Source organism: Balaenoptera physalus (assembly GCF_965194825.1).
Source record: "Balaenoptera physalus genome assembly, chromosome: 16".
Lineage (NCBI taxonomy): Eukaryota > Metazoa > Chordata > Mammalia > Artiodactyla > Balaenopteridae > Balaenoptera > Balaenoptera physalus.
In genome coordinates, this window is record NC_138898.1 from 25,246,821 (window position 1) to 25,268,401 (window position 21,581).

At 44.4% G+C, this 21,581-nt stretch overlaps 1 protein-coding gene and 1 long non-coding RNA gene across 5 annotated transcripts in view; both read right to left on the reverse strand.

The window, feature by feature from the left end:
* Positions 1-21,581, reverse strand: part of LOC309646203 — a 441,930-nt gene that overhangs the window by 171,870 nt on the left and 248,479 nt on the right. The gene's annotated exons all lie outside the window — the stretch shown is intronic.
* Positions 1-21,581, reverse strand: part of RALY (RALY heterogeneous nuclear ribonucleoprotein) — an 80,569-nt gene that overhangs the window by 45,726 nt on the left and 13,262 nt on the right. The gene's annotated exons all lie outside the window — the stretch shown is intronic.

Genomic DNA, 21,581 nt, shown 5'->3' on the forward strand with positions numbered 1-21,581 from the left:
ATACATTCATTTACTTATTTATTCATTCATTCATTCATTTATTTATAGCTGCATTGGGTCTTTGCTGCTGCGTGGGGTTCATTCATTCATTCATTCATGTATTTATTTATGGCTGCGTTGGGTCTTTGCTGCTGCGTGGGGGCTTTCTCTATTTGCAGCGAGCGGGGGCTGCTCTTCCTTGCGGAGCACAGGCTCTAGGCACACGGGCTTTAGGTGTGGCTCGCAGGCTCAGCAGTTGTGGTGCACCGGCTTAGTTGCTCCGCAACATGTGGGATCTTCCTGGACCAGGGCTCAAACCCGTGTCCCCTGCATTGGCAGGCGGATTCTTAACCACTGTGCCATCAGGGTAGTCCCCTACTACTCTTATCTTACTCTGGATCTATCTCTTAACAAAAGACCTGAGTTTTAATCTGAGCCTCAGATTCCTTAACTACAAAATGGGGATACAATTCCCATCCAGCCTACAATATAGGGAGTTTGTAAGAATCAATGTGACAACAGGAGAGGAAAGGGGAAGGGCTGAGATGGGAGACCCAGCCAAATCTTTAACAGCTCTTTTTGTCAGCTGCAAAACCCCAAGTCTTCTACCCAATTAATCGAAAACAATTCCTGGGCCTTCTTAGCCATGGTCACAACTCTGGGTTAGGGGTTGTAGAGGATGCAGGGATGAATGAGAACAAATCTTATCCTTAGGCTCCTGGCAAGAACTGTGGAGTAAAGTCCTGGTAGGACTGTGTCAGCTTCCTACAAAGGATGACTAAGACTATTAGGCAGACTATGGAAAACAGTATGGAGGTTCCTTTAAAAACTAAAAACAGAGTTACCACATGATCCAGCAATCCCATTCCTGGGCATATTATCTGGAGAAAACTCTATTCGAAAAGATACATGCACCCCAATGTTCACAGCAGCACTATTTATAATACCCAAGACATAGAAGTAACCTAAATGTCCACCAACAGATGAATGGATAAAGATGTGGTGTGTACACACATACATACATACACACACACACACACACACACGAAATATTATCAGCCATAAAAAAGAATGAAACAGGGCTTCCCTGGTGGCACAGTGGTTGGGAGTACACCTGCCAATGCAGAGGACACAGGTTCAAGCCCTGGTCCAGGAAGATCCTACATGCCACGGAGCAACTAAGCCCGTGTGCCACAGCTACTTAGCCTGCGCTCTAGAGCCCACGAGCCACAACTACTGAACCTGTGTGCCACAACTGCTGAAGCCCTGCAATGAGAAGTCCATGCACTGCAATGAAGAGTGGCCCCCACTCACCGCAACTAGAGAAAGCCCACGCCCAGCATAGGAAACCTAACGCAGCCAATGAATGAATGAATGAATGAATGAATGAAACAATGCCATTTGCACCAACATGGATGGACCTGGAAACTATCATACTAAATGAAAAAAGTCAGAAAGAGAAAGACAAATACCATACGATATCACTTATATGTGGAATCTAAAATATGATACAAATGATTATTTACAAAATAGAAACAGACTCAGAGACACAGAAAACAACTTATGGTTACCAAAGAGGGAGGGGGTGGGAGAGGGATAAATTAGGAGTTTAGGATTAGCAGATACAAACTACATATAAAATAAACAACAAGGTCCTACTATATAGCACAGGGACCTATGTTCAATATCCTGTAATAAACCATATTGGAAAAGAATAGGAAAAAGCACGCACACGCGCACACACACACACACACACACACACACACACATATAACTGAATCACTTTGTTGTACACCAGAAACTAACACAACATTGTAAATCAACTATACTTCAATTTTTTAAAAAATTTGAAAAAAAAAGAACATTAGGCAGGACCTAACAGTTTCAAGAGTGCTATGTATTATAAAAGTGGAAAAAGAAATCAGTCTGGGGCTTCCCTGGTGGTGCAGTGGTTAAGAATCCGCCTGGCAATGCAGGAGACGCGGGTTTGAGCCCTGGTCCGGGAAGATACCACATGCCGTGGAGCAACTAAGCCCGTGCGCCACAACTACTGAGCCTGCGCTCTAGAGCCCATGAGCCGTAACTACTGAGCCCGTGTGCCACAACTACTGAGCCTGTGTGCCTAGAGCCTGTGCTCCACAACAAGAGAAGCCACCACAATGAGAAGCCTACGCACCGCAACGAAGAGTAGCCCCCGCTCGCCACAACTAGAGAAAGCCCGTGCGCAGCAACAAAGACCCAATGCAGCCAAAAATAAATAAATAATAAATTAATTTTTTTAAAAAAAGAAAGAAATCAGTATGACTAGAAGTGGCCTCAGAAGCTTCATCAGAGCAAGGGCTTAGGCCAGGCCTTGATGCAGGGTGACAGGAAGACATGGGCTACTATGCACCAGGCACTGGGCTAGGTGTTATGCTGGTAACCCTTGTAATACCTGTGAAGCAAGTGATGGCATGCCCATTTTATAGCCAAGGTAACTGAAGATGGGGGAGGAGGCTAAGTGTGTCATTCAAGGTCAAACAGCTGGTAAGTAGCAGAGCTAAGATTTGAACCTAGGTCTGCTTTACTCCAAAGCCTAATGTGCTTGCTTACTTACTTCATGGTCTGCCCTACTCATTATGTAGCAACATGAAAAGGGACCAGGTAAACTCTGAAGTTCTTTCTACCTCAAAAATCCAATGATTTGAATGGGGGTGGGGGAGAGAAGAGAGGAGCAAAGAGGAGGTTTACTGCTGCTATGTCTTTCCCATAAGACTGTGACCTTACGGCAGGTTTAGGGTCTTATTAACTAGAATGCCGAAGTATCTGACATAGCCTGGCACGTACGAGACACTAAGTATTTAGGGAACCTGTGAGTGAATAAAACACCAGCTCTATCAACCTTTGTTCTAAGGTCTAGAAGTAAGGTCCAAAATCTCAAGCTCCATGTTCTGACTGTCAGCCCCAATATCTATACCAACTATCTACTAGTCTCTCAGCTGAAGGTACCCTTTTCCCATTCTTGTTTTCAGGAGTTAGGGAAGAGGTGAGAAGAGAAAAGGATAAGAAAGGAAGTTAGGTGGTTAACACAGAAAGGAGAGGTAGAAGAAAGGGGTGAAAGGAGAGAAGGTAAGGAAGGAAACAAAAAGGAAGGGGGTGCCAGGGCAGGATTAAAATGTCTGACACCTAGACTTTGAGAAAGGTTTCTTTTTCCTTCTGATTCCAGAAACAAAATTGTTTTTGTTTTTTTTTTTAAGAGCAGTAGTAGGAATTCCTCTTTATATATTTTAAATGAAGGGAAATTGCTTGTCCAAACCCCAGACCAAATCTGTCAGCATGAGGTAAATTGAAATTCCTCAGGGCTCCCATCCTCAGTTCTCACCACCGTCCTGACCCAGCCTAACTCTTGCTCACCTGGTTTAGGCTGAGGCCTGCAGAGATCAGAAGACATGAAAGTTCTTCCTCTATTCCTCTGCTCCTTCTACAAAGGTTGCTCCAGGCTAATAAGCCCTGGGAGTCTAACCTTCTTTACAGATAAGGGGATACTGATACCCTCTGGACCCATCCCCAAAGCTCCCTGTCAGGAAAGCTTTGTTGATTCCTAAGGGAAAAGTGTTTCTCCCTTTCTGCTTAATTTCTCAAATGTGTGTGAATGTACTGAGGTAAAAATGGGATGGAGGAGGCAAGGTCCCTTCAGGACTCTCTAGATCTTGGGTCCTAATACAGCTCAACCCTCTTTAGGTCTGATCTACATATTATATACAGGTATCTCTCTTTCTTACTAAATCAACAGAGAGAGCCCTGGGCTGAGAGAAAACCTAAAGGCTAGTTCCAGCTCTACCTATAATGCACTGTGTGACCTTGTCAGGTCATTTCACCTTCCTGGACCTTTTTTCCTTATCTGTAAAATAAGGGTGATAGTATCTACTAGTCTGGAGGATTTTCTGATGGATCAAACAAGATTGTCAAGAAACAGTTTAACTGTTTAAATCTATTTAGTTTGATATAAAGGTAAAGAAAGAATGAGGGGATGGTCTCTTTAAAAAATGAAATAAAATAAAAAGAGGGCTGTACCACCTTTCACTTGAAGAGATCTGCTCTGAGTGAAAAGACTTAGGAAGAGCTGTGGCAGAGACTGTCACTGTCTGTACCTCCATCAAAAGACAGTAAAGCACCAACTGAAACTGAAAAAGCTCAAGAGCTACATGTATGCAAATACCAACAGTTCCAAGCACAAAGAAGGTAAGAACCAGCAGAAGTCACGTATTACTCAGGGAAAGCAACAAAAAGTAGTAATGACCAATTTAGTGGTGAAGAGCTCAGGCTCTGGAATCACACACCTGGGTTTGAATCCCAGCTCTGTCTCTTACTAGCTTTGTGACCTTAGGCAAGGTATTTACCTTCTGTGCCTCAGTTTCCTACATTTGTTTTAAAAGGTTCCTGCTTCATAAATGTGTTATTGGGAGAAATAAATTAAATAGCATGGGAAAGCCCTTACCTCAGGGCCTGGCATAAGTGACTTAACGATAGATATTGTTTTTCCATTTAAATACCACAAAGGATGAATCAAGCAATAAAAAAGGCCTAGGAGAAAAGAAAGAAATGTACATTTGCTATTATCTTATTATGTACCATTAAGACCCAAAGCCTTAATTATTCTCATTTATTCCTAATAACCTCTTGAAATCCATAGAATTATCCCCATCTTACAGGAGGAAATTGAGCCTCAGAGAAGTAATTTGTCTAAAACCACACAGCTGGGAAAAAGAACTTATTTCAAAAGGTCTGACTGCAAAACTGTGCTCTTTCTACTACACATATACCTTGCACTTTCTCATGCTCAAAAATAAGGAGCCCCCCACATACCAAAATAGGCTCCAATAATAAAGTGTTAGGGAATGGACCAACTTCTCCCATTTTGTACTCGATGAAGCAACTATTGGTTTTGTATGCCTGGGGAAAAGATGGGCAGGGGTGAAATGCAAGTGCACCATCAAGTTCCAGAGTTGCAGACTGGACTTACCAGGCCTTCCCAAGGGGCTCTCACATTTGTCGCAGTAAAAGAGGAGACAGGGCCTTTTGCCAAACTGAATACCACACCCTAAAGGACAAGATGTTCTAATGTTGTAACAAACAGGCAAAAAGCCATGAGAGATGCCAGGGCAGAACTCAAATACCTGATCAAAACACCTTATACCGGGAGGGAATACAATGCTATGTATGAACACTTTTGCAAGAGTCAGCATGTACTGTGTCCTGAGTGTGCACACTGTCCCTATTTCTGGGAAGCACTTTACTATGGCCCACATGACTGGAAGTTTACTCTTAAGACAAGCACTCCTTCCCTTGGACCAGACTATTATTTTGGAGCATTCCATTAAAAAATAATAATAATTAAAAAAAAAAAAAAAAAAGGGAACAGATTCTTACAGGAGTATATGGAAACCAGGAATCTACAGCTGGCGAGTAGGGGAAAGAAGCCAGGAAGTAAATCAAGAAAAATTTGAGAGAAGAACTGGGGCCTGGATATCAAAGGCTTTGGGTAGGGTGGGGAACCAAGCAAAAGACCTAAGACAAGAGAAAGGGAGTGCTTCAGGGGGCTAAGAAGATATTTTGACAGAAGAAATTATTTTCTACATTTGTAAAACAAATTTTTAAAAAAAATAGTACGTCCCTGGGACTTCCCTGGTGGCACAGTGGTTAAGAATCCGCCTGCCAATGCAGGGGACACGGGTTCGAGCCCTAGTTCGGGAAGATCCCACATGCCGCAGAGCAACTAAGCCCGTGCGCCACAAGTACGGAGCCTGTGCTCTGGAACCCGTGAGCCACAACTACTGAGCCCATGTGCCACAACTACTGAAGCCCGCGCGCCTAGAGCCCGTGCTCCGCAACAAGAGAAGACACTGCAGTGAGAAGCCTGCGCACCACAACAAAGTGTAGCCCCCACTTGTTGCAACTAGAGAAAGCCCGTGCGCAGCAACAAAGACCCAACGCAGCCAAAAATAAATAAATAAAAATAAATAAATTTTTTTTAAAAAATAGTACATCCCTATAAAACCTCTGGTGTTTAGAGTAGAGCAATCTCCAGGGCATACAGGAAGACTGATTGAAAGAGGTGTTTCGTTTTCTTTTTATTTTTTTTGGCTGTGTCGCGTCTTACTTGTGGCATGCCGATCTTTCATTGCGGTGCGCGGGCTCCAGAGCACGCGGGCTCTCTAGTTGAGGTGCGTGAGCTCAGTAGTTGAGGCACGCAGGCTTATTTGCCCCACGGCATGTGGGATCTTAGTTCCCTGTCCAGGGATTGAACCCGTGTCCCCTGCATTGTAAGGCAGATTCTTTACCACTGGACCACCCGGGAAGTCCCTGAAAGAGGTGTTTCTGAAGTGATATCTTCCTCAGGAGAGGGGAAGGAAAATAGAAGCTAGGTTCTCTAGGCCTCCGGGGTGACAACCAAGGCAGGAGTGAGCAGACACAGGACATAATCTTAGCATAACAGCTCCAGGTTCAATCAGGCAGGGCTCACCTGCAGGTAGTCTCAGACCCATTTCTGCTACAGTCAGCACTTGAAGGTGCACAACTGCCCATAGACAGTAGGGAGTACAAGACTGGCCATAGAGCAAATAGTCCTTGTCCCAGGAGCCACGCTTGCCAATCTGTTTTAGTTCTGTCCAGCTTGCCCCCTAACCTCTTGGCCTCAGAACTCTAACTGCTTCAATCTTCGTGAGGCCTGCTTTTCCCAGCCTGGATCAAACGCCATGGTCCTGCAGTTCTAGACTCCTTCCAATCACAAGAATACCTGACCTTGACTCTTATGACTGGCTCTATTGTGTGTTGCCTATGCCCTGGCATAATAAACCAACTGGCTGTGTTGCCATGGGGGTTAAAAAAATGACCTCACAACATAATAAAAATGCAGCCAAGTCACAAATGGCTCAGTAAAACCCTCTTCTACTCCCCAACAAAGACAGGTGTCAGGATGCCCAGCATATCGCAAAAAGAGGCCCTGGAGGGCAGCTGGTTTCTTAATGACAGGTGACATTAGGGCTCCTGAGCCCAATCCATGTCCACGTATGAGAACACTATACATGCCATAAATAGATGAAACTCAATCCAGGCAGTCTCTAGGCTGCCTGGAAGAACGTCCACAGAATACAACAGACCTGCAAGACAATCATTCTTGCCTCTGCCTTTTCTGGGCAGCTAACAGCATTTCTCCTTCCTCATCTGAATCTGCCTCCAGTTTCCCCCTTCTCCTTCCCTGAAAAACCAACCCCGCAGGAATCATCAAGGGAGGCACAAGTAATTACTATTTTCTTTTCTCCATGCTAATGAGACAGTTGGATGGTTCCCCTTCCCCCTCTTGAGCTGGAAGCGAGAATCCAAGGCTTTATAATCTGTAACCAACAGACCAAAGCTGGGGCCAGACAGTGCTCTGCAACTGAACTGTACAGAAGATGGCTTTTTGTCCCTGATGAGACCAGAGCTGGAAGAGGCCCCACCATTTTACAGAAGGAGTGGTAAGACCAGAGTGAGAGGATCTGTCCAAAGTCACAGAAGGAAGGCAGTGGCATGGCCAGAATCAGTCTCCTCACTCCCAATCAGGGCACTTCCCAAATCATCCAGACTTCCTCTAGTACAGAATAAATTTGGACGTGTCCTCAATGTACCTGGAAACTGGAACTACAAATTTCAAGTTTACATATCAGTTTTTGAATAGGTATTTAAAAAGCAATGACAATGCTCTGCAGAAGTGGACTCAGTCCCAGAACTGGGGTTCTGGGGCAGAAAGCCAGGATCTGAGAGACAATGCCAATTTTACCCCAAAATTTAAATCACAAGTAGATGGTCAGGCAAAAAAACAATCTGTTAATTTTAGTTGGGATTCAGCTCAGTTATGTGAAGACTGTAGATACCAAGGGTGGGATCAGAACTAGCCTTAAGAATGAATTTCAGGTCTGGCGGATAAAAGACCAGTTTAGTATAGAACACTAGGACCTCATATTTCACAGATGAAGAAATCGAAATCTAGCACTATTTTTTTTTTTAATACATGTGTTGTTTAGAAGGCACCCAGTCTCGGGTGTTTATGTTCTAGCAGCCCAAACGGACTAAGACACATGGCTTTATCCTAAATGTCAGAGGACTGTCTGCTGAGGAGACTGACCAGTGATTACCTTACTTAATTTTCTGGCCAACTGTCCATGTCATTGCTTCTTATCTCAGGGTAACACAGAGTTTTGTCCAGAAAACTAATTTTGGGGGGAACTTCTCTCTTTCGCTTGGTGGGGAGTATTTGTCCTCATTTTTATTGGGGTTGCCCCATTTATCTGTTTTTATCTCATCTTTCAGGAATTCCTCATTGTTTCATCTATTGGGAGTATTTCTCCTAGTCTTCCAACTATGTCACAGATCTCTAGCAGACGATCACTTATGCCAAAAACCAAATCTGGAAACTGGATTAAGACAATTTCCGTAGTTTAAATAACAACACCAAAAGGGAGACATGTCTTTAAAAAGAATTTAACAACCGACAGATATTTGCAAAATCGCAGTTCAGTACTTTATACAATGGTTATCCTTCAAAACATACAAACTGGGATCTGCCGTAACTTGTGCTGTGATATCCCCAAGTAACATCTCCCCTTGTTGCAGGAAAGACAGTGGGGCACAAGAGGATGCTCACATCCCAGGTCTTAGGCGAGTCCCTGGGATGGCCACCAAGTGTGGGTTCTTGAACAGGAAAGAATTCAAGAGCGAGCCAAACTAAAATGAAAGATGGTTTACTCAAGGAGAAACAGACTCCACAGACAAGAGTGTGGGCCATCTCAGAAGGCGAGAAAGGCCTCGAATCTAGCACTATTGGGGGCATCACAGGGAAAGACCCAGGGTGAAGCAGCAAACTGAAGGATGCTATGGCTCAGAGCTAGCCATGACCTGCCTGCCTAGCCATGGTCAGAGAAAAAGGAAGACAGAGCCTCTGGGAAAAGGAGCCAGCATATGCAAAGGCTGTGCTGAGAAGAAAATGGTTCAAGTTTTTAAACTGGACTAATTTGTAGACTCTAACACAATTTTTTAATCTTTTTTATTTTTTTAACCTGAAGACAGACTGTCAGCCTCTAAAATCTCTTCCCTTCCCTCTCACTTCTATCCTAGCTCTATCACTTCAGGTTGGAGTCAGCAACTCAAATCCAGTCCTCAAACAATTCTGACTCCAGGCAGGAAATATTTAAAACAGTCTTCGCCCTAACTCCCATCTCCTACCCATACGGCCTGGATATCAACCCTTCCTCTCTGTTCTCCTGTACCACAGAGTTGATTGTGGGGTTCCTTGTGGTATTCCAGGATATTGCCAGTGCTGACCATGAGGCTTCAACTTCTAGAGGGCACAAAATCATGTACAGTATTCTACAAATGGCCCCAGGTCCATGTGAGAACGCCTGCCTCAGGTCACCTGCCTAACATCTCAGGCCCTCCTAGGACTAAAGCCCAGCTCTGAATCCAAGACTAGGCCTTCCCACCAGTGGCCATTCCTCAGAGACTGCCTGCCAGCCTAGACTTATTCTTGAGTTTGCCACTCTCCCCATCCTTCTGCAGGGAAGGCAGCATGGTATAGTAGAAATAGCACGCATACAGATCTGGGTTTGAGCCCTGGATCTGGCCACCTAAACTGGGTATCCTTAAGCATTATTATTTACCTGCTCCCCTATATCCTCTTAAGAGCTTTGATTACTGTCTGTTTTTTCCACCACTCTCCCCTATGGGAAGAGGGAATATTTAGGTATTTCCCTGTATCCTCAATGAGTCAGTCTCTGTCTACTGAATGATCCTCTAAAACTAAGTTCCCACATCTGTAAAATGATATCTGTGATGGTATCACCTGTCTCAGAGTTATGAGATAAAGGAACAAAAAAAATGTAAATTGCCTGGATCAGTGCCTGGCCCTTATTCTTATACTCTATCAAGGATACCAGGGCCAAATGTTTACCTGTACTGAACTAGACTGCCCATCCTAGAGACACCATGCCTTGCTGAACCCTAGGGTCAGCTGGACCTGACCTCCAGTGTCTGTTCCACTCCAGTAATTAGACTGAGTGCCAGTTCCTAGAACCTTGCCAGTACAAACAGCTAGAGATATGACTATTCTCCTCACAGTCAAAGGCAGTGAATTTGAAGCAAATGAGGTACGTATATACACAAATACTCTAGATTGAAAGGAGGGGGGAACAGAGGATAAAAGAAAACAAGGGAAAAGGCTGTGCTCTGAAGTTGAGGTCTTAAAGAAGAAAGCCCAGATCCTAAGAGGTGGCTAAAGTCACTTGAAGGGCCAGCAACATGAAGCAAATTGGCTGAGGTCACATAGTAAACTGAAGGGAGAAATGAGTTTGGAACCCACCACTGCGGTCTCCCATCTAGTGATTTTTCCTATCCTCCAGGGTAGATGCACAACATTCTAGGAAAAAGGGAGTGAGTGAGTCATAGGGGATTCAGTGTAGTGGCAGGGAGAGACACATAAGGGATATCAAGTGGTACTTACATAGTTTCCTGCTTTGAAAGGTGACTGAGAAAGAAATCAATCCAGCCTTTAGCTTTGCAGGGGGCTAATATGCTCTGGAAGTTAAAGGGCAGAAATAAACTCAATCTGGCCAGAACAAGTGCCAGCAGTTAGGGAAGGGGAAGGGCACAGGATGTCCTCAAACTATCATGAGCCCTTCTCCCACAACACCAGCGGCTCCAGGAGATCAAAACCCTCTGCCCACCCATCCCCAACTTCACAACTCAAACTGTAAATTATGTTCCAGGTTTTCTAGGATACCTGATCTTCCCAACAGCGGGCCCTCAGATTTATAAAATGGGGGGTGAAGTATAGAGAAGTAGCAGAATAAGAGTTCTGTGCCATGAGGAAAAATCTGATTGATTCTTTTCTTTGTTCTATTCACAATATTCATCTGAACTTCTGGGAAGGTAAGTGATTTGCCCAAGGTCACACAGCTAATAAGGGCAAATCAGGACTCGCCTGCATCCTGTGTCCTTTGTGATATGGTGACTTTCAGCAAATTTGACCTTTACAAAGTTTTGAGAGGTAGGTAGGGCAGGTGTTCTCTGTTAAATCATGCTGTCCCTTCTTCTGAAAAGTCTCATTTGACACCTCCAATTCATTTCCGGCTTAGTCCTGACATTTATCTCCTCTTCCAGAACTTTCATAATTACCTTCTAACTCAGAGGTCAGCAAACTTTTTCTGTATAGGGCTAGCAGTCTCTGTAGTATTCAACTTTGCCAAGGTAATATGAAAGCAGTCATAGACGAACAAATGAGTGTGGCTGTATTCTAGTACAACTTTACAAAAAGAGGCAGCAGACTGATTCAGCCCACAGGTCAGTTTGCCAGACATCTGTTCTAACTAATCTCCTGTCTCCAATCACCTTGTCCCTCAGTCCACCACACACACTCATATCACAATCCTACACCCTCAATGGATCCCCTTTGCCTACAGGATAGTTTAAACTCTACCTCATCCTCTATCATATCCTTCCCTGCACACTGTACTCCAATCACAGCAGGATGTCACCTGGCAACTTCTTACCTTCCACCATGCTCTTCCCTAACACCTGCAATGCCCTTCTCCATTCCTCTGCTAATATTACCTATTTCAGGGACAAGCTCAAATGCCAACACCTGTGAGAAGTCTTTTCTTGCTCTGCCTTACATAATTAGTCACTATATGGCTGTCCCTCACCCACTACAGTTTCCCTACTCCCCCCACAATTCTAAGCTTCGCAGGGGCATGGAGTGTGTCTTATTCAACTCTGTATCCCTTGCAGTACCTAATGTAACACTCAGTGTCCACTGACTGAACAGGCTTCTGGGCTAAGAGAAAGTCATTAGAACATGGGAATCTTTGGTTCTAACAGAACCATGAGATGACTCACAGCATCAACAGATCCTTCAGGCTGCTTCAGGGGCTGCCTCCCTCCCTCCCCATCATGTTCCCTGTCTGGCCAGGTAACTAGTTAAGGTAGGGGCCAAGACCAGGCATTTCATTAGGTGGCTTCTAGCCTACGCTGATATATGTGAAGAGAAGAGGGATCCTATTTTCAGAGCTCCTTGTCCCTGACCTCAAACTGTATCCTTAATACCAGCCATAAACTGATCCCAGATACAGATTTAGCCCTAGATCAGCAGACAGCCTTCTAACAAGTGCAGATCCCCCAAAGACAGGAGATTTCACCCAGGGAAAGGCTCAGGGCATTCAATCCAACCTCAACTGAAATGAGAACTCAAAGGTATGTGCTAAGAATCATCAGGAGCATCTCCTCTGGATGCAAAGGGACCTCTACTGAGATTAAGGGGTCCTGAACAAGCCTGTAGCCCACAAGTAAGCCTATCTTAGCTTGAGCAAGCTGTGAGGTCAAAGACTAAATTGCTCATGGGGAAAAACAAAACAAACATACAAAAGAATTTTTCTCCTAAGCCCAGAACAGAACAACATTCCATCTGGGTAAGTAAGCTTGTCACAGGCATGGGGTACTTAGCATATCTGCCATTCCAGGATTACAGCTGTCAAGTTTTAATTAGGGTAATTAGAGTTAAAAATGTAATTTCATTTCAGGGATACTTTGAACAGATTCCATTAATTTCTTTTTAAAAGAAAGGAGGGGAAGGCAAGTAGAGGATTTTGCCATCAGAGAAGCAAAGCCCTGTGCCTGAGCCAACGAACTTTCAAACCACTGCCAAGAACCCCCAGCATCTCTGCAGGCTTGGCCCAGAGTGCAGAGGGCTGCTGCTCTTCAGCTTTCCTCCCTAGTTTCCTCCCTGAAACTAAGTTTCAGTCGGCATCTACTAATAAATCCACCTTCTTCTCCCTACCTGCTCCTGTGTTACTACCATTCAGTGACTACTATTACAGCCCTAAGTCTAGTAAGGGGCAAGGGCTGTCAGTCTGATTGGCTACATGTTAGGGACTACTCTAATGTCCACCCCTTTATCAACTGTTCCTGGACACATCTTTATGCTTTCCTTTGCGCTAGTTCCCTGGTCTGGAGTGCCCTCCTTGCCTTGCCTGCCTCTACTCTTACTCTTCCTTCAAAGCCAGATCAAAGTTATCTCCCCCAGAAAAACCCACTTCCATGCCTCTGTGATCCCAGAGAACCCTGCATATGCCTCTATTAAGGCACATACAGAATACTATGGTCTGTTTCCCTGTTTGCCTCTGATGTTAGATTGTGAGGTCTTTCAGGGCAGGGACTGGGTCTTTATCGAGGAATCCTTAGCTAGCACTAGCACAAGCCCTGACACATAGGAGATACTCAACAAATATTTGTTGAATGACCAACTGTAGGGGGAATTTGGTCTGAGCACACTGGTAGCTGAGCATATTAAGCCCTCGGGTTCTACAACGCATAGAAATATCTGGTCGTGAGTCCCTTCCCCCTCCTTGCACAGGGCCAGTTCAGAAACCTGACTCAGCCCTCCCACTGATCCCAAATGATGATTGATCTCTCCCACCAGAGCGTGCTCATTCCTTAGGGACCTGGGAAAGGAGATGAGAAAGCCTAAGCAAGCAGAGCATCTCCCCCCATCCTCCTCAACCACTGGTTTTAAGGGATTTCCTCCAGTCTTTGAAGGGTTCCAGGGAGAGGGCCTCAGCTCCAGTTCAATCTGTAGAAGGGTAAGGGATGGCCCTGGTTTTTTTTTTTAAAAAAAAAAAAAAAAAAAAAAAGGGACTTCCCTGGCCGTCCAGTGGTTAAGACTCCAAGCTTCCAATGCAGGGGGCGCGGGTTCGATCCCTAGTCAGGGAACCAAGATTCCACATGCCATGTGGCGTGGCCAAAAATAAATGAGAAAATTCTGAACAGAAAAAGATTCCAAATTGAAAAAAAAAAGTTCATTGGCTTGGAATCAAAGTGTTGCAAATGCTCAGAAATGTTGTAGTGCAGTACAACAGAGAACATGCTATGTGACATAGGGCAGCCAAGTCACTTCACTTCTCTGAGCTCCAGTTTCCTTTTCAACCTATCCCGGTAAGTTGTTAGGGGAAATGAACATACAAAGAGGCTTAACCCAATATTAACACTAAATGATGTTGCCATCTGAGGAGGGGGCCTGTATTATGTACCTATCACTATATTATATATGAGTTTATAAAGGTGAGGAAAACATATCGATTTCATAGTAATCAGATTCTCCCCAGCTAGGAGTACTCCTCCAGCTTCCTCCCAGGCTCCCCAGGCCTGGCTGCAGGCCCGTATCGATCCACTTCTAATTAGGAACTGTGTCAGTGCTTCTGACAGAAGATCAGGGCCTAGGCTGCCTCTGCTGGCCTCTGGCCAAAGCCTGAAATGCCTTGCCCAGGGTAGACAGAGAATGGACACTTTTATGGTAGAAAAGTATCCCAGATTGAACTCATCATAAAGCAGCATGAAATTTTAGAGCTGAAAAAGTCCTTTATGAGCATGAGCTTTGTTATATTACAGTTGAGAAAGCTAAGGTCCAAAAAAAGATAACTTGTCCAAGGTAGTACAGAAAGATAACGCAGATCTTCTCACTTCTAGTTCTTTCCTCTACATCAGTGTTTCCTAACCTGGCTACACAACAGAAGGACTCTGGGAACTTGTTAAAAATACAGTTTTCCAGGCCCCACCCTAGAAAGTCTGATTTGGAACATCTACAGTGGCTCTGGCTCTTTTGCCAGTATATGATCACCTTCCAATAGAAGTGAACCCTGAAATCACAGGATCCAGTTTGGAACTAGGTTCAAATACACCTTGGCGGGCTTCCCTGGTGGCGCAGTGGTTGAGAGTCTGCCTGCCAATGCAGGGGACACGGGTTTGAGCCCTGGTCTGGGAAGATCCCACATGCCGCAGAGCGACTAGGCCCGTGAGCCACAATTACTGAGCCTGCGCTTCTGGAGCCTGTGCTCCGCAACAGGAGAAGCCACGAGAGTGAGAGGCCCGCGCACCGCGATGAAGAGTGGCCCCCGCCTGCTGCAACTGGAGAGAGCCCTCGCGCAGAAACGAAGACCCAACACAGCCAAAAATGAATAAATAAATAAAAGTTAAATCTTTAAAAAAATAATAATACACCTTGGCTCATAACAGTGCCATTTAGAAGCAATCCGCTATTGTTTGAGCCAGCCCTCCCCCACCTCCACAATAACAGGGTTACTCTAGAGGCCTTAGTCAAAGGATCTGTCATAAATGGTTCAGACTCCCTAATGGTCCACTAGCTTGGCTGTCGACAAAGACATTTCCTTTCAAAACTAGTCTGAAACTAAAATGTTTCTATAAAGATTAGAAATAATTAAGGAGGGAGATTTAAGGAATAGTGGGAGATGGTGTGGTATTGAGTGTATGGGACTGGGGCATGGGCAGATGTCAGTGTCTGTATGTAGGGGAGTACTTGTGTGGATACGTAAGGGAGAGGACAGTGTGGTGTCTGTAAGACAGGCTTGCAGATACTTTCGTGGCACACAATTCTGTGTATCTAGGTAGAAAACAGTGGGACAAGGGTATAGGAGGATAAATGTGTGGGTATAAGGTATAAGGGAGATAAGTATGGATGTGTACAGAAGAGAAGAAATATGTGCACCTTTGTAACTCAGTTGTGTGTGTATGTGTTGCAAAGCATACAAACCTGTAGGGACAGAAGGGAGTGTGTATGTATCTGTGTGACCCAGACACCTGTATGCATGAGAAAACAGACCAATGAGCATTTCTGACTCATCCAGCCCTAGCTTTGCCTGAAGGCTCACACCACTCAAGGGCAGGCCTGTCTGCAGAAATTTCTCATTAAAATTGACATTTTGACAACTACTAAAAAAAATAAGATGATAACAACACCCCCACCATCGTGGGAGGTTAAAAAAAAGTCAATGCCAATAAAACATAAGAGACAGATGAGAAGCAATTATGCCATGATTACTTCTCAGCTTCACAAGAGGAGGTGGTATTTGGAGTTAAATACTGTGTAGCTGATTCACATCTCAACCCAAAGGCCTGGATTTCCTGGGTTGCCTGGGGAAGAGGGCAAGAAAGAAGAAAGTAGGTAGAGAAAGGTAAACAATAAAGTTAAAAAAACAAAAAACATAAAACTGAAGCACTGGAGGGACTTCCATGGTGGTGCAGTGGATAAGAATTCACCTGCCAAGGCAGGGGACACGGGTTCGAGCCCTAGTCCGGGAAGATCCCACATGCCGTGAAGCAACTAAGCCCGTGCGTCATAACTACTGAGCCTGTGCTCTAGAGCCCGTGAGCCACAACTACTGAGCCCGCGCGCCACAACTACTAAAGCCCACGTGCCTAGAGCCCATGCTCAGCAACAAGAGAAGCCACCGCAAGAAGAAGCCCAGGCATCGCAACGAAGAGTAGCCCCCGCTTGCCACAACTAGAGGAAGCCCACGTGCAGCAATGAAGACCCAACGCAGACAAAAAAAAAATTCAAAAAAGAACAACAAAAAACTGGAGCATTGGGAAGATGAAAGGAAGGGAAAGGACTGAGAAGAAATCAAAAGTAAAAGACAAGTGGGTCACGAGAGAGGGAGAAGGGAAGGAAAGGACAGAAAGAAAAAAAGGTAGAAAAGACAGGAGAAAAGAGAATTTCCTTTAGGCTGGCCTAAAAATTTAGCACACATTCTAGAAAGAATTCTAGCTTAGGGCAAGAGTAAATTAGTAGGTGGGGCCTGACCTCTGTGTTTTCTCATTGTTTTTACTCTAACCATTCCCTCCACCTGGAATGTTCTTCCCACCATCTTTGCCAACTGAACTTCCCCTAAATCTCAAAAGAAATATTCAAATGCTACCAGCTTCTAGAAGCTTCCAAGATTTCTCTCAGAAGTTCTCTCTCAAGAACTTCCATAAACTGCCAGAGCACTTTATCATATTGCACCTATAGCATTTATCGCTCAACCGAATACCACAGGTATCTATGTACATATATTTCTGTCATTCATTCTGCAAGTACTATTTGTGCCAGGCCTGTTACAGAGACACACGGGAAACAGAGATAAACAGCACACTGTCTCTTGGCTCATAAGGTCTCAATTTCAGGAATGAAAGCAGATTCAGGTGTGATACAGCACCAGAGTACAACTATAGAAGTAGAAGCAAAGTAGAAAGAAGATCAAAATTAATTCTGCTCATGGAGTGATCAGGGAAAGCTTCACTGAGGAGGTAGCATTTGAACTCGTACGAAAAGATGAGTAGGAGTTTGTCAGGTAAAGACAACAAGGAGCCGAAAGAGTTTCTACTCAGAGGGAATACTCAAAACAAAGTCATTCTACTGAACAGGAGCACAGGGAACAGTGGGTGTTAAAAACTGTGCTGCTGACAGAAGGCAGCAAAGTGAGGTGACACCAGACTATATGAGCCTTATAGTCAAGTCCATAGTTGAGATTTTATCCTTTCCAACCTGGGGTGGAGGTGGGGAAGGAGAAGGGACATTTTAAATACATATAATCTCCTTTATTTAGTTGCCCTACTTTAGAGCAAGTCCTCTCAAAACTCCTGGAAAACAGGTCCAATCCCAGGCTCTGCCTACTGCAGTGGCATCACAAGAATTTCGCATGGAGGAGAAGGGCAACAGTGAGAGAAAAAGAAAGGACGGGGGGCGGGGGGTGCAGAAGGGAGGTAGCAGGGTTCAAGGAGGAAGGAGCCGGAAGGGAAGAAAAAGAAGAGGAAGAGAAGAGGCAAGGAAGTCACAGGAGGGAATGGATCTATCTTGGCACTGAGGCTCTTTGTTGCTGAGCTGTCCTCTACATCTTTCTAGGTAGAAAAAATAAGGTCAATATGATGCTAGTCACAGAAATAGACCCTTTGCACCAAGATGAGGCTGAGCATATTACTGCCACCTCAACCCTCCCTTTGCTTAGGATGATAGGGCTGTACTAAGAAGTGGAGTTTGCCCAGCTCTACCAACCATCCCAAAGTATTCCAGAAGTCCCTAGCCCCATGCCCTAAGAGCATGAGGCAGGAGCACCAAACAAAGGTCTAGAGTTTGAAGCAGGGGCCTGCCCAAGACCTAAGGCTGCTGCTTAGGATCCTAGAGGAAAGCTCTGTTACCGTCTCTGGACTTTATTTCAATCTGCAAAACAAGGGGAGTAAATGTGATGCTCTCTAAGAGCTAAGATATTACAGAAGCTGCTACCCACAGAGGATGATATTTAATGTGGGAATTTTCCTAACCTATCAAGTCTTAACTTCTTTCCACTCCGACCTATGGCCAGTTTGAATCCAAGCCAGACTCAGAATGGAAGCCATCCCTGACACTATCATCCATTTGGCTCTGTCCAAAGTCTTGTTCTTACCCAGACCTGTTTATCTCATAGGTCACAAAGGGATGCTTAGGCCCAAGGATGTGTTTTGTCTGACCCACACATTTGTTTAAAAAACAAACAAACAAACAAACAAACCTGAGTTGTCTGCCAACATTTAAAGTCAGACCTCTTTTTTCTAATTAGATTTCTAGCTCCTCTTAAATATATCAGAGATCTGGCAACACTAGACCCTCTGGGGTAAAGGTCAAAGGGCCTACTATAATCCTGTAATTTATTTGATGCCTTCTCATTTTATCTAAAAAATTTATGTTAACTTATTATCCAATCCATAACATGACTTAATGTAAGAGTAAACTTTTAAACTACTAGTAATAATACTTAAACTAATCCAACTACAAAAAAAAGATTTGAGTACACTTCAGGAAGGCATATGGTTTATCCTGTGATTTCATGTGTCCCAGTCTGAGAACTCCAACATAGTTTATCCATTCACTCAAAAAATACTTAGGGGGGCTTCCCTGATGGTGCAGTGGTTGAGAATCTGCCTGCCAGTGCAGGGGACACGGGTTCGAGCCCTGGTCTGGGAAGATCCCACATGCCACGGAGCAACTAGGCCCGTGAGCCACAATTACTGAGCCTGTGCTTCTGGAGCCTGTGCTCCGCAACAAGAGAGGCCGCGATAGTGAGAGGCCCGCGCACCGCGATGAAGAGTGGCCCCCGCTTGCCGCAACTAGAGAAAGCCCTCGCACAGAAACGAAGACCCAACACAGCCATAAATTAATTAATTAATTAATTAAAAAAAAAATACTTAGGTCCTGTGGTAAGTGCTGGGAAAACATTAATTAACAAGACAGATGTGGATCCTGCCTTGGTGGAGCTCATGGTCCAGTGGGACATAATGGAAAGAAGCCATACAGAATAGAAGGCACAAAGAAACACTAGACTGAGGATCTCAAGTGTATTACACAACCTAGGGACCCCTTAGGCAAGTTGTTTAACCTCTCTAGACCTCTATTTCCTTGTCTATAAATGGGGAAGGTTTAATTAGGCAGTTGCTGCTGAAAAGTCATTCCCAGCTCCAAATTCTACTAGTATCACAAGAACTTAGCCCAATACCCTTTTCAAGTTCCTAACACTTATTAGCTTCCTCCCTTTATCTGGGAAATCATGATCAGTTGTCATGGAAATTACCATGGTGCTCCACATATTGGATGATGATGTTACAGTAATTACAAGGAGCCAAAGGGAACAGGCAGCAAGAACAGTCACTTACTCAGAAAGCCACCTACTTTCAACACACAGGAGCTGCTCTCACTGCAGCTAGGGGGGAAAGAAAGACCAGTTACTAACTTATAAGTAAAACAGCTTTGATTTATATTGTATATTTAGATGTTATGGTTTCTTCCATGAGACGGCAGACTTCACCCCAGCTTGTGAGTTGTTAGATGCAAAAAATGCCAATTTTACAAGGACAAGGTTCACTGAGACTTGACTACTTTGCTGTCCTTATGAAGTCCTAAGACAAGCCAGGAGACAGACTTCCTAGGCAACAGAGGCACCAAAAGTTCCTGGTAAAATAAGATAATTCATCTAGTCCCAGGGACTAAGAGCACTGTAACTGGGTTAAGTCCCTTCAATATTAGAGTTCCATCTAGTGCTGAGCTGACCCAGAGGCACCAAGCAGGTAGCAAAAATAAGTACAGCTGACCAAGTGTTTCAAAGAAAAAAGTGCTAGCCTGGTGATAAATGGCAACAGACACTGGGCTTGGGTAGCAAAGAAACAACAGGAAATGGTGTGGGCTTTGACAAACTTGAGAATAAATATGTTCTATCTAGAAGAGTCAGCCAATAAGGAAGTAGCATGTGGAATGAGGGCGAGAAATGAAAAACATGATTCTGTAAACTCAAGCATTTTGCCAAATTGGCCTGGTGCCAATTATGATACAAAGAGTCCCTGGTGGCAGGCTCAAGGAGTGAAGCCTGTAGAATAACTGGGGACTATTCCCACTCCTGTGAATAGGAAAATGCTCATGGTCAGCATCAGGATCCAGCCCCTTCTTCTTCCTCAAAAATCCTACTCCCTCTTCAGGAGAAATCACTCACCCTCATAGCCCACATGCCTGGGCCTCTGATCTCATACATAGTATCTCCACTGAAAACCCTAATCTTCCCAGGCTGGGGTCCAACTCAAAATAAATACACTTCAGGCTAGACACAATCCAAGACCTGCCAGTCTGCAACCTCTGATCCAGAGCGTAAGATCCTCTGAAAAGATCTGGAACAGAAAGGACTTAGGAGTCCCCTAAGTACTCTTAACTTTTGTCAGAGGAACTGCTTTTCCAAGGAGCTATCCAGGGTCCTAGATCACTTGGCTCCTGAGCTTTAGAATCCATGATTTCACAGCCTTCTCCTCTGGCTTGATCCACTGTCAAAGTATTTTTTTTAAAGACTTTAAAAAGATATTAGGTAACTATTATATGCAAGGCACTCCAGTGATACAAATGCCCTAAACTTTACTTCTCCTGACTTTTGACTTCACTACCTATATCAGTTGTACGTCAACCTGGACCCCAATGCCACCTGTCTGCCACCCAAATTACTACAGACCGAAAACACTGCTCTGCTTGACTCTACTCCTATATAACACATTCATTTTAATGGCTTGGTTAGCCAATAAGATGAAGGTTCATCAATGAGATGAAGGTATCTCAAAAGGATACCTTTAAGACTCTTCTCCCTGGACTCCACAACTAAAAGTTCCTTTTCTTTGCAAAACAGCACAATTGCCCCATTACGGTCGGATGTCCTTGGGAGTAAACAGTACAGTGCTAAATGTATGCACTCCCCTGAATCAAGATGGCATTCCCTATGCTTCACTCCATCATTATTCTATCATCTCCAGATTCTATTTCCATAAAAGCAATAACACCTTTGCCAAATAGAAAAGAAAAAAGACTACCTGCCCTTGAAACAGTAACTCAATCCAAGGAGGGAAGGTTTATTGCTGGAAAAACTTTTCTTATTTACCAGATCCCTCAAGCTGGATTTATGAGCAGGGAGAACACAACAAAAATGGTTTTTAGGAAAAGGCAACTGGCAGCAGAGAGGAGCATGGCTTGAAAGAGGGCAAGACAGGATGTAGGGAGGTTAGTTAGGAATCCTATGGGGGATTAATGATCCTATAGACCCGCAATTGCCAAAACAGGCTCCATGTCTGAAACAGGGTATGGTCCTCAGTCCCTGGCTGACTACGTGCTCCTTGAAAACAGTCTTATTCATATGAGTATCACCCACAGCATCTAGTATCATGCCGTCAAATGGTGGGCACTAAAATGGTCACAGGGACACAGAACA